Source organism: Schistocerca piceifrons, chromosome 9 (assembly GCF_021461385.2).
Source record: "Schistocerca piceifrons isolate TAMUIC-IGC-003096 chromosome 9, iqSchPice1.1, whole genome shotgun sequence".
Classification (NCBI taxonomy): domain Eukaryota; kingdom Metazoa; phylum Arthropoda; class Insecta; order Orthoptera; family Acrididae; genus Schistocerca; species Schistocerca piceifrons.
In genome coordinates, this window is record NC_060146.1 from 52,059,946 (window position 1) to 52,074,798 (window position 14,853).

A 14,853-nucleotide genomic window follows, 5' to 3' on the forward strand; every position below is an offset into this window, starting at 1 on the left:
TATCTAAGAAATTGTGTGCGCGAGAGAAAGTAGCGCTCATTATTGAACTGTATTATATTCCGAATAACCGATAATAGGATCTGTGGACTATACGAAAAGACGTTAAATTGAATATAAGAACGCAACTGAACACTTAGCTTTGTGAAAGTAAAAGCGTACGAAGTTTGAATGACTGTATCGAAGTATCTTCCAAGTCCTTCGCTGTCTCTGACAGAATTACAATGTCATCGGCAAATCTCAAGGTTTTTCTTTCTTCTCCATGGATTTTAATTCCAACACCAAATTTTGTTGTTGTTTTCTTTATTGCTTGCGCAGTATACACATTGAATAACGTCGGGGTTAGGCTACAACCCTGTGTCACTCCCTTCCCAGCTACTGATTCCCTTTCGTCCCCTCGACTCTTGTAAGTGCCATTTGGTTTGTGTCTAAATTGTACATAGCCTTCCGCTCCCTGTATTTTACCCATCCCACCTTTAGAGTTTGAAAGAGAGTATTCCAACCAAGATTGACTAAAGCTTTTTCTAAGTCTACAAATGCTATAAACGTAAGTTTATCTTTACTTAATCTATCTTCTATGAGAAGTCGTACGGTGCCTTACCCGCTGTAAATGCTATGCGGTCATTCCACGTCAAATCGGTCCGTACACATATTCCTAGATACTTTATGGAAGTAAGTTATGTTTGTTTATGTTGAGGGTTAATTGCCATTCCATGCACCAAGCATCGATCCTCTGCAGATCTTCCTACTTTTCTCTACAAGAATTCCTCTCTCTCTGTCCTTTGCCAACCTCGTCATCGCAGAGTAGCACTTGCGACCTCAGTTATTTCATGGATGTATTCCAATCTCTGTCTTGCTCTCTACAGCGTCCTCTAGTATCATGGAAGTCATTCCATTCCACATACTCCTTTCCTCTCCGATTCTGCGTAGAATCCCCTCATTCCTTATCTTATCAGTCCAGCTAATTTTCAACATTCGTCTGTAGCACAACATGTCAAACGCTTCGATTCTCTTCCGTTCAGGTTTTCCCACAGTCCATGTTTCACTACCATACAATGCTGTGCTCCAGACGTACATTCTCAGAAATTTCTTCCTCAAATTAAGGCATATGTTTGATACTAGTAGACTTCTCTTGGCCAGGAATGCCCTTTTTGCCATTGCTAGTCTGCTTTTGATGTCCTCCTTGCTCCGTCCGTCATTGGTTATTTTACTGCCTAGGTAGCAGAATTCCTTAACGTCATCTACTTCGTGACCATCAATCCTGATGTTAAGTTTCTCGATGTTCTCATTTCTGCTACTTCTCATCACTTTCGTCTTTCTTCGATTTACTGTCAATCGATATTCTGTACCCATTAGATTGGATGAAGATCGTATCTGTTCTGTGGTGAACCTGTGGGTGCTATTCTGTCATTCTGCGCAACGGATTAATCTGAGATGTACCCTTTACCCTGTGGCTCCTGCAAGATGCAATTTCCACCCCCACACTACTACAGAAGTCAGACAGACGCTCCTAACGTTCTAAAGAGAAATTCCTTTCAGCAATAAATATCTTCTGGAGTCGTCCGCTGTAAGGAAATGACACAAAAATTCACAAAATTTCTTACGTAACTAGTGGGATACTTGGGTACTGGAGTAGTGCTAGTTAGTGTAAGAAAAACATGAAACTAACGAAAATTATTATTTTTTTGCAAAAATTCTGAGAAATCACAATGGCACTTTTAGTTATGAACTGAACCATTTATTTCCGGGTTCTTTTCGGAATGTGAAGTTGCCTCTTAAGGATAGGATTCGCTAATGAACTTTCTATGCAAAGTTTAAGATTGTTATTCACTTGGCAGAATGGCTGAGACCTGCGCCTACTCAACTTGAATAATTATCCTTTAGAATGTTGCCAGGTACAGTCGAGGCTGTCGCGTGTGAAATGCAGTGAAGTGTACTGTTGTGGAGGAAATATGGCGCTCGCAAGAGCTGTAGCGCACCATACCGTAAGCTGCGATGACTGCTGTCTGCGCCGCTCGCTGCTGACAAATAAGATAACTCTCGTTCTACCTGGATTGACCTTCGCCAATCAAACTCTCCCTATGCCTTGGTGAAGTCAAGGACTCCTATTCGCCCCTAGTCTAACTATTGGCGTGGTACACCGGTCAGATAACCAGTCCACCGGGATGCCACTCAAAAATTCACTTGCAGGCGTTTAACTATAACTCTGTCCATTCACACCGCACAATAAGTGTGGCGGCCAACCCAGTGAACAACACTTAATCGCAAGGACTCAATATAGAGTCGTGCTCCAATTTGCTCTCGACAGACGTGCTCTCCCAGTGAAGTACTGAGGAGAGACTTGTTCCTCGCTCTTTGAGTACACGTACGAGCGCGCACGCTCTCGTTGCGTGTTCTCGCTCCAAGAGCGACAACGGAACGGCCCCTCTCCATGCCAGACATGAAGGGGTATATCTTTCGGTCTCTTCCATTACTCCTTCAGCTCAAGGCATCAGGAATATCGTCTGCCAATCAGCATTGCTCTTCTAAAACGGGAGAATGACGTTTCGTTTAAGGCGACCAATCCGGAAATCTGTAGCATCGGCGTTTGGCGTTTGCTGTCTCCCTGTGAAAACCTCTGAAAGTGCGTGCTATGTTTGTAAAGAATGCGTAGGCTGGGTGCTCCCACACAATGCAGCGGAATTTGCTTTTAAGCCAAACACAGCGTCGTTCTCCCTTTTCATTTGGGCAAATGCTGTCTGCTCTACGGGTGGTCGCCGGCCGATGTAGATAGGTTGACTCGTCCTCTGAAGGGACCGGCCTCCTGGCATGTGGTTTGCCTCTCCCAAACTAAAAGCTTTTGTGACCATCGTGTCTTGAATGTGTGTGTGTACACCAGCCTCAAGTATTGCAACCTCGGTGCGCACTTGCGATTTACTTGTTATTTGCATATCGTTTGCATGAATTCATACAACATTGACTTAATCTTATCGAGTTTGGGTTCGAATGAAGCGTCTTGATGTGCGGAATATGATTGTGAGTGCGGAATACGAGGTGCGGCTAGAAAAAAACAGGACTGATGCTGGAAAAACATTTATTTACAATTATTTACAATTTCATGTTATCTCCTTCAATGTACTCTCCTCCTCGGTCTCTACACCGCTCCATACGAATTTTCCACTGTTCATAGCAATGCTGCAGATCATTTTCGGTAAGTCCATACATTACTTCCGTCGCTTTTTCTTTTACTGCTTCAACAGTCTCAAATCTAGTTCCTTTCAAAGCTGACTTGACTTTAGGGAAAAGAAAAAAGTCACAGGGGGCCAAATCAGGTGAGTAGGGTGGATGATCTAAGATGGGAATGTTGTGTTTTGCCAAAAACGTCTTCACTGACAACGCACTGTGAGCTGGGGCATTGTCTCGGTGAAGGAGCCACGACTTTTTTCTCCACAAATCGTTCCGTTTTCTCCGTACTCGCTCACATAGGGTAGCCAGGACGCTAATGTAGTAATGCTGATTCACTGTTTGTCCCTCTGGTACCCAATCAATGTGCACAATCCCTTTGATGTCAAAAAAAAACAATCATCATTGCCTTGAATTTCGATTTTGGCATTCGTGCTTTTTTTGTCGTGGAGAACCAGGAGTTTTCCAATGCATCGATTGGCGTTTAGTTTCGGGATCGTAAGTAAAAAACCACGATTCATCGCAAGTAATAACATTTTGTAAGAAGGTGGGATCACTTTCAATGTTTTCCAGGATGTCAGAACAAATCATTCTTCGGCGTTCCTTCTGTTCAATTGTGAGACACTTTGGAACCATTTTTGAACACACTTTGTTCATGTTGAAACTTTCATGAAGAATCTGCCTAACGCTTTCCTTGTCAACTCCTGTTAACTCAGACACTGCTCCGATTGTTAAACGGCGATCTTGTCGAACAAGTTTACCGATTTTTTCAATGTTTGCATCAGTTTTTGCTGACAATGGTCTGCCAGTGCGAGTGTCATCACTGGTGTCTTCGCGGCCATCTTTAAATCGTTTAAACCGCAGAAACACTTGTGTTCGCGATAAACAATCATCGCCGTACACTTGTTGTAACATTACAAATGTTTCACTTGCAGATTTTCCTAGTTTGAAACAAAATTTGATGTTAACACGCTGTTCTTTCTGTACACTCAACATTTTCCGACGCACAGACAAAACGTCAACTACTTAAAACAGACGCCACGGGCAGACTGAGTGCAGGAGGCAGATGAAACTCGAGCAGTAGGCGGAGCGAGAGTCACGTGACAGGCCATGCGACTTTCAGCCTTATTGCATTCGTTTTATTGTTTCACCAGTACTAGTCCGGTTTTTTTCTAGCCACACCTCGTATGTAAGCAATGAAGGTCAGGAGACCACGACGTCTTACACTGTTCTTTCGGACATGCACTCACATTGCCCGAACTCTTACGGGAATCGGTAGACTGACTGCCCCCAATAATGAGTGTAGTGAGCAGGGGCACTGCAAATGTAGTGTGTGGACAGTAAGTTGGGAATGTGGGTGTCACGGGGAGCATGCCCGAGCTAAGCCTCGGCAGTTTCACTATCCTCTGTGTCCTCGGTGATTCAGTCCGATAGAGAGTCTGCCATGTAAGCAGGAGATCCCGGGCTCCAGTTCTGGTCGGGGGACAGGTTTCAACTGTCCCTGTTGATATTTATCAACGCCTGCAAGCAGCTAAAGGTCTGATTTCATTGTAATTTCGTTAGATTGTATATTCCGTTCAGCAGATCATGTAATTCTTCTTCACTTTCACTCAGGATAGCAATGTCATCAGCGAATTATATAGTTGATATCCTTTCACCTTGAATTTTAATTCCACTCCTGAACCTTTCTTTTATTCCTATCATTGCTTCCTCCATGTACAGATTGAACAGTAGGGGCGAAAGACTGCATACCCGTCTTCCACCGTTTTTAATCCGAACACTTCGTTCTTGGTCGTCCGCTGTTATTATTCCCACTTGGCTCTTCTACATATTTTATATTACCGTCTCTCCCCATAACTGAATCCTATTCTTTTCAGAGTTTCGACCACCTTGCACCATTTTACGATGCCGAACGCTTTTTCCAGGTCAACAAATCCTATGAACGTGTCTTGATTTTTCTTTAGCCTAGCTTCCATTATCAACCGCAGCGTCAGAATTCTCTCTCTCGTGACTTTACTTTTCCTAAAGCCAAAATAATCGTCATCTAGCATATCGTCGCTTTTCTTTTCCATTCTTCTGTATAATATTCTTGTCAGGTACTTGGATGCATGGGCTGTTATGCTAATTGTGCGATAATTGTCATACTTGTCAGCTCTTGCAGTCTTCGGAATTGTGTGGATGATATTTTTCCGAAAGTGAGATGTACGTCATACATTTTACACACAAACGTGAATAATCGTTCTGTTTCCACTTTCCCCAATGATTTTAGAAATTCTGATGGAATGTTACCTATACCTTCTGCCTTATTTGATCCTAAGTCCTTCAAAGCTCTTTTAAATTCTGATTCTAATACTGGCTCCTCTATCTCTTCTAAATCGACTCCTGTTTCTTCTTCTGTCACATCAGACAAATCTTTCCCCTCATAGGGGCTTTCAGTGTATTCTTTCCACCTTTCCGTTCTCTCCTCTGCGTTTAACAGTGGAATTCCCGTTGCGATCTTAATGTTGCCACCCTCGCTTTTAATGTCACCGAAGGTTGTTTTGAGTTTTCTATATGCTGAGCCTGTCCTTCAGACAGTCATTTCTTTTTCGATTGCTTCACATTCGTCATGCAGTCATTTCGTCTTAGCTCCCTTTACTGAAAAGTAAACGCCTGAAATTATTTTCACGTCTGGAGCCTTCTCTCCGGTGAGAAAGTGAATAGTATTAACGACAATATGTAGGGCTTCATCTTGTGGTTTTTATGTGATCATCAAATAACTTGGCACTCTATTAAACGATTGATCTTCTAAACAGAATGCGTAATATTAAGTGCAGATATAAAATAAATTGCTTAGGGCGTAGCGACTACATATGTCCCCCCCCAGCACAGCAGTGCTGTTATTGACAAACCTAACACATAAACATCGAGAGAACAAAGGCACAGTGTAAATAATTTTAGTTAAACAACACTACTAATGAATGATAAGGGAGTTGAGGACTTTAAAATGAACTTGCGTAACGCAGTGTCATGTACACAACACATGTGCGATTAATGTATTCTGTAACATAGCTTACAGCCAAGCCAAGCCTTGCAAAACGATGTTAATAATTTACTAATAACATATTCTGTAACATAGCCGAAGGTCAAGAGAAAGATTTTTATAATTTTCTAATAACTTGTTTTTCTTTGGTGTACGCCCATTAAATGCCATTACTGCTAAACATAGCAGTTAATTTTCCACAGCAGGGAAGCGTCTGATTGGACATTCATTCACATTGTGGCTCATTGTTTGGGTGTCACCACAGTTACACACACTGACACTTGAAAAGCCCCACTTGTTCATGTTGTATTTGCACCTACCCTCTTCAGTCCGATATCTGTTTAACTGCACCCACACCTTCCTTGGTTGGTGGAAGTCTGGAACTGGAACTGTTGGACTGTCTACAAGTTAGTGGTTTCGGGTTCTTGTAGCTTACCACTCACGTTTCCACTCTGCGCCCTAGTCGAATCCTGTGGATAGCATTTGGACTACCATTTCATATGCTGGTCTTCTAGATTTGAGGCGTTTCCTGGGCAGTGAGAGCAAATCGTCATGAAGAGGGATCGAGTTGTTTTCAGAAACTTGCTGACAGAGGCTGTAAAGAGCAGCCTTTCGACGGAGGTCTGGTGGACAGATGTTTGAAAGCACTGGTAGCCAGCAAGTGGTTGTAGACCGGACTGTAGCACTAACTACTCTCATAACTGAGTTCAGTTGGACGTCTACTTTCACTATGTGGGCGCTTTGGAGACAAACTGGTGCACTGTATTCTGCTGCAGAGTATACCAGTGCAAGGGATGCTCCTCGGAGAACTGATGTGGTTGCTCCCCATGTACTGCCTGCCAGCTTTCTCACAAGGTTCACTCGTGTTTGTATCTTCTTGACCAAGTTGGAAAGGTGTTTTTTGTATGTTAAAGTTCTGTCTAGAGTGACTCCCAGGTATTTTGGACTTTCGTTGTATCTGACTGTGCCAAGAGGGCCGAACTGTGGACTGATCTTTGCTGATGAAAGGCGATTAGAGAGGTGGAACAGGCTTACCTCGGTTTTAGAGATATTTGGTCTCAGTCGCCATGTCTCAAAATACTCATAATGTAAAGTAAGGCTGTTCGTTAGGTGTTCTTCAAATTCAGAAAGGTCTTCACTCTCATATGAAATTGCCAGGTCATCTGCAAACTGAAATTTTCGGCAGGTTATATTCGGCATGTCAACTGTGTAGAGATTGAATAACACTGGAGCAAGAACAGAGCCCTGAGCTAATCCATTATTGAGTACATGCCATCTGCTTTTCTCTATCGCTATCAAAAAGCCAGGGAAAGAGGGAACAGGTGCAGAACACTTCCGCCCAATATATCTACTTAGCTGTGCTTACAAGCTATTGGAAGGAATGATTCTAAACCGAATCCAAGATCAAATTAATGCTATGATACCACCTGAACAAACTGGATTCAGACCTTATAGAAGCTGCTGTGAACAAGTGCTCTCCTTGACTACTCACATAGAATTTGGATACCAAAAGAGGGTAGATGAGGAACCAATTAAAGGCCCAGTTAATGTACTTCCGTCATTGTTATTGCTATTCTAGTGAAAGAGAACCAATTGCGTGCCAATATTAGTTTTTTCTCAGTCAACACAAGTTTCAAACGATCCAGGAATGAAGCGTCATAAGGTTCAGTTATGGTTCTGCCTTTCTCTTAGTAATCTCTGAGGACTATACCTGGAGAATCTCAAAAGCAGTTGCCTTCATCTCACCAGCTGACAAAATTACCTTTGCCTCCTTCGCTGAACTTCTACCAGCTTTTGTCCATTGTTTTGGCTGCCGTTTTGACTCTGATGAGTAATGATGGATCCAAGTTCCCAGTTGGCTCAAGAAGTATTGTGGTTGCGATTAAACATTGCCAGACATTGTGTTGAAAATGTTCAGATGTGTGTGAATTCCTAAGGGATCAAAGTGCTGAGGTCATCGGTCCCTAGACTTACACACTACTTAAACTAACTTATGCTAAGAACAACACACACACCCATGCCCGATGGAGGACTCGAACCGCCGGCGGGAGGGGCCGCGCAGTCCGCGACATGGCGCCTCAAACCGCGCGGCTCCACCGCGCGGCCCGTTGTGTTGAAATGTGCCGGGTCCGCTTTCTGTCGACTGTGACCAATCGTGGCACCCATCTCACTCACAGCTTCTTCATAGCCAAATTTTCTGCAAAGCGTATTACGGACGTACTCATTCAGTCTCAGTAGCTCACGATTTTATTATTCGGCGGTCCTGCGTTACTGTACGAGGTGCATTCAAGTTCTAAGGCCTCCGATTCTTTTTCTAATTAACTACTCACCTGAAGTCGATGAAACTGGCGTTACTTCTCGACGTAATCGCCCTGCAGACGTACACACTTTTCACAACGCTGACGTCATGATTCCATGGCAGCGGCGAAGGCTTTTTTCTCGATCGTGTCGTCAGACCGGCTTGTGCGAACCCGAGGTTGTTTCGGTTTGTTGTCACACGATGTTCTGCCTTCATTAAACTGTCGCACCCACGAACGCACTTTCGACACATCCATAACTCCATCACCACATGTCTCCTTCAACTGTCGATGAATTTCAATTGGTTTCACACCACGCAAATTCAGAAAACGAATGATTGCACGCTGTTCAAGTAAGGAAAACGTCGCCATTTTAAAACAGTTCTCATTGTCGCCGCTGGCGGTAAAATTCCACCTGCCGTACGGTGCTGCCATCTCTGGGACGTATTGACAACGAATGCGGCCTCATTTTAAAACAATGCGCATGTTTCTATCTCTTTCCAGTCCACAGAAAAAAATCGGAGGCCTTAGAACTTGAATGCACCTCCTATCATGGATTTTCAATGGTTTCCTTTGTGGTGGCCTCCGTTAGAAGGTCGGAGCGTGCTTCTTCTTAGCTGCTTGTCCGACCATGTTAAATTCATTAATCCAAAAGCTCTTCTGTGATGATGCAGAGTACGCGTGAGATTCATCGAATTCTGTACAGTGTGGCAGTCCAACCCTTCAAATAAAAGTGTGTAATAACAGCACGAAACTTGGTTTTCTCCATTTTCAATCGCGGTCGTCACACTGACCAGTTCAGGTGGCTGTCAACAATGAACTGTGCTCTACATCGTTGAAATTATTTATACGATCCTTGGAATAATCAAGCTTACCAACTATGAGGGCGCAACAAAAATATTCCATTCTTTGATATAAATTTACCAGAGTTATCAAACTACCTTCGTACTTCACTTATATATTCGTTGTATAAAATAAAGGCATAAGATGTCGTCGAAATTGATAAATTACGTACTGTAGTATACTGGCAATAATGAGTGGAGGCACTGACGACATGCCGAATACAGTTCTCTCGAACTGGCCTGCAGGCAGCAGTCGACCTAACGGAACCGGCAGAAGACCTTAAACCTCAGTGGTTAACTAAGCAAACCATACAGTTCGTGTAATTTGGAAAAATCAAGTGACGCAAACAATGCCGATACCTCTTGAACAAAGCTGACATAGTTTGCTCAAGCATACCTTTACTGCTGATGAAAATGCCGATTGTACTAAGCCAATGGGGCAGAGTGCTGTACCTGGTGGATAGTGTATCTAGGAACACTTGACTTCTTCTGGTCGGTGTTTCAAGCTACCGACCGATTTCACATCACATGAGGGAATGCGCACCAGAAATTGCCGTAAATAGTTTCCTACAGCTTCTATTATTGTTCTACCAGTTCCCGTCAGATCACCGAAGCTAAGCGCTGTTGGGCGTGGCCGGCACTGGGATGGGTGACCGTCCAGGCCGTCATTCCCTGTTGCCATTTGTTGGTGCTCTAAGCCTCGTGATGCCAATTGAGGAGCTCCTCGACCGAATAGTAGAGGCTCCGGTCACAGAAAACCATCATAACGACCGGGAGAGCGGTGTGCTGACCACACGCCCCTCCTATATGCATCCTCAGCTGAGGATGATACGGCGGTCGGATGATCCGGACGGGCCACTTGTGGCCTAAAGACGGAGTACTTTACTTCTCTTATTGTTCTGATACATGAGACAGTGTTTTGTATTGCGTTTATAAATATTAGGAGTTGTTCACGTTTGAGTGTTTTGTGATGCTCAAAATAAATTTGAAATATATTGTTAACTGCTCAGTTATAGAGTTTCATGGTGATTAAAATTATGTAAATTTTTAAAACTAGCGCACACCAGCGGAAAATGCGCCTACCGGACTCCTGTTCGAAAGACTCTGACTGAAAAGTGGGATAGCAGCTAACTCTTGCTATCTTCCTCGGCATCTTTGAAAACATTCCCAAAAATTTTGACTTGTGAACATTTTGGCACTCCTTTGAATCTGCGACTCACGCGTCCCTCCCACAAGCTCCATCTATTGTAGCTCACTCACGGCCACTGGTCCATCGCTGTAAGTCGCTCATATCCATCCACTTCCGCATGTCCATTCTCACTCACTCATTCAGTCCAGGTCTGTACACTGAATAAACAGTTAAGAAAACAAAAGAAAAATTTGGAGTAGGAATTAAAAACATAGGAGAAGAAAAAAAACTTTGAATTTTTCCGATAACATTGTATTTCTCTCAGAGACAAGGACTTGGAAGAGCAGTTGAACAGGATGGACAGTAGTTTGACAAAAGGATAGAAGATGAGCATCAACAGAAGCAAATGAAGAATAAGAATTTAGACGAATCAAATCGAGTGAGGCTGAAGAAGTTTGATTAGGAAACGAGCCACTTAAAATTCAGTTTTTACCGATTGAGTCACAGAACGCAGAAAATCGACAATAACTAAAAATGATACAACGCTTGTCTTCTTTTTTGTTTCCTGGTAAGCAGGAACAGTACCTCGCAGCAGTTTATTTACTGTTCTCTTGGAAACTACAGATATATACTGACAAACGTCTTTTTTTAAGAACAAAAAATTGCTAGTAAGCAGCAGAAGACCTGACATTTTGCAGAAAGATGTCGTAAATCTACTCAACAATGAAATTTTCTTTTCTACAATTCCAACAAAATCAACAAATTTGAAAGGTGGGAAACTTGCATGGAATGCATTACCTACATCATTTAATCATTCCGATTATTCTCTGAACACAAATGTGCTGCAGTGCGTCCATAATCATTGCAGCTGATGTCGTGAAATTCGCATTAAGCAAATAATTTGGAATAACACACTACGGGCCATTAAAATTGCTACACCAAGAAGAAATGCAGATGATAAACGGGTATTCATTGGACGAATACATTATACTAGAACTGACATGTGATTACATTTTCATGCAGTTTGGGTGCATAGATCCTGACAACTCAGTATCCAGAAAAACCACCTCTGGCCGTAATAACGGCCATGATACGCCTGGGCATTGGTCCAAACAGAGCTTGGATGGCGTGTATAGGTACAGCTGCCCATGCAGCTTCAACTCGATACCACAGTTCATCAAGAGTAGTGACTGGCGTATTGTGCTCGGCCACCACTGACCAGACGTTTACAGTTAGTGAGAGATCTCTGGAATGTGCTGGCCAGGGTAGCAGTTGAACATTTTCTGTACCCAGAAAGGCCCGCACAGGACCTGCAACATGCGGTCGTGTATTATCCTGCTGAAATGTAGGGTTTCGCAGGGATCGAATGAAGGGTAGAGCCACGGGTCATAACACATCTGAAATGTAACGTCCACTATTGTGCCGTCAATGCGAACAAGATGTGATCGAGACAAGTAACCAATGGCACCCCATACCATCGCGCCGGGTGATACGCAAGTATGGCGATGACGAATACACGCTTCCAATGTGCGTTCACCGCGATGTCGCCAAACACAGATGCGACCATCATGATGCTGTAAACAGAACCTGGATTCATCCGAATAAATGACGTTTTGCCATTCGTGCACCCAAGTTCGTCGTTGAGTACACCATCGCATGGGCAGCATGGGCAGCATCAAGGGTAACCGCAGCCACGGTCTCCGAGCTGATAGTGTATGCTGCTGTAAACGTCGTCGAACTGTTCGTGCAGATGGTTGTTGTCTTCCAAACGTCCCCATCTGTTGACTCAGGGATCGAGACGTGGCTGCACGATCCGTTACAACCATGCGGATAAGATGCCTGTCATCTCGACTGCTAGTGATACGAGGCTGTTGGGATTCAGCACGGCGTTCCGTATTACCCTCCTGAACCGACCGATTCCATATTCTGCGAACAGTCATTGGATCTCGACCAACGCGAGCAGCAATGTTGCGATACGATAAACCGCAATCGCGATAGGTTACATTCCGACCTTTATCAAAGTCGGAAACTTGATGGTACGTATGTCTCCTCCTTACCTGCCTTTATCTTTGAATTTTTTTATTTTCTTTGTTGGTTTAAAGATTTTATTTATTTCATTTATTTCAACAACGTTTCACCAGGCAACGCCTGTCAACTGCTGTTTGTGTATGAGAAATCGGTTGGAAACTTTCCTCGTGTCAACACGTTGTAAGTGTTGCCAACGGCGCCAACCTTGTATGAATGCCCTGAAAAGCTAATCATTTGCATACCACAGCATCTTCCTGCTGTCGGTTAAATTTTGCGTCTGTAGCACGTCACCTTCGCGTTCCTTCACTCACAGTTCCTTCACTCACTGTATTCACAGTACAGGATGACGGCATTATCATAAAAGCGAATGGAAACTTGACAAACAACAAGCTGACAGTCTAAAACATTTTGAATAATCACTTTTTAAATATTGTAGAGAAAATAGGATCTAAATGTTCATTACAAGAAGCAAGTAGTTAATGGAAGAGGCCGTACCCACACAATTTGGTACAACTGAAATTCCACCCACATCTCCTTCTGAAATTAGGGACATAATAAACACTCTCAAGAATAAAAGCTCACATGGAATTGAGGGCATTTCCAGCAGGATAATAAAAGCTTGTTCCCAAGAGATAAGTGGGATTCTTAGTCACATATGTAATAGCTCTATGAAGCAGAGGATTTTTCCAGACTACTGAAGTATGCCATTGTTAAACCACTGCATAAAAAAGGGGATACCTATGATTTCAACAACTACCTCCCAGTCTCTCGTCTGACTGCCTTATCCAGTCCACTGCATAAAAAAGGGGATACATCTGATTTCAACAACTACCGCCCAATCTCTCTTCTGATTGCCTTATCCAAAATTCTTGAAAAAGTAATGTATTGTACAGTAACTTCACACCTATGTAAAAATAAAGTTTTAACAAAATGTCAGTTTGGTTTCCAGAAAGGTTTTTCAATGGAAAATGCTATCTATACTTTTCCTAATGAAATATTAAATGCTCTGAGTAACCGGAAGTCACCCGTTGGGATTTTTTGTGATCTCTCAAAGGATATTGATTTTGTAAATCATGGAATACTTCTAGATAAGCTCAAGTACTATGACATGAATGGGACATCGCTCAAATGCTTTAAATCATACCTAACTGGAAGAGTGCAGAAAGTTGAAATAAGCAGATCACATAATATGCAAAAAACTGGTGATTTCTCAAAATAGGAAACAATCAAGAATGGGGTTCTGCAAGGTTCGGTCTTGGATCCTCTGCTGTTCTTAATATTTGTTAATGACGTGCCATTCTATATTCACGAAGGTGCAAAGCTGGTACTTTTTGCCGATGATACAAGTATAGCTATCACACCCAACAGACAGGATTAACTGATGAAATTGTAAATGATGTTTTTCAGAAAATCATTAAGTGGTTATCTGCAAATGGGCTCTCATTAAACTTTGTCAAAACACAGTATATACAGTTCGACACAGTAAATGGAATGACACCATTAATAAATATTGAATTCGATCAGAAATCGGTAGCTAAGGTAGAGTATTCAAAATTTCTAGGTGTATGTATTGATGGGTTGAACTGCAAAAAACACACTAAAGATCTGCTGAAACATTTGAGTTCAGCTACTCATGCTATTAGGGACATTGCTAATTTTGGCGATACACATCTCAGTGAATTAGCTTACCACGCCTATTTTCATTCTTTGCTTTCGTACGGCATCATATTCTGGGGTAACTCATCATTGAGTAAAAGAGTGTCCATTGCACAAAAGCATGTAATCAGAATAATTGCTGGACTCATCCAAGAACATACTGCAGCCACTTATTTAAAGAGCTAGGGATCTTCACTGCAGCCTCACAATATATATATTCACTTATGAAATTTGTTACTAACAGTCCAAACGAATTCAAACGTAATAGAAGTGTACATGGCTACAACACTAGGAGAAAAGATGATCTTCACTACTCAAGGTTAAATCTAACTTTGCCTCAGAAAGGGGTAAATTATGCTGCCACAAAAGTCTTTGGTCACTTACCTAATAGCATCAAAAGTCTGACAGATAGCCATATAGCATTTAAAAGGAAATTAAAAGAATTTCTGAATGGTATGTCCTTCTACTCATTAGATGAATTTTTGGAAATAGCAAGTGGGTAATTGCCCCACCCTCACCTAAAAAAAATTAAGTGGCATGTAATATTTTTTGTAATGTAATACCCTGTATAGATACCTTTTAGTAACCTGACACGTTCCACATCATTACGAAGTGTCTATTTCATGATCTATGGAACACGTACTAAAAAAAAAATTGCAAGTTTTCTGAAAACATCAGGGCAGTATGTGAAGAACAGGGTGAAATCTTTCACCGAGGCAA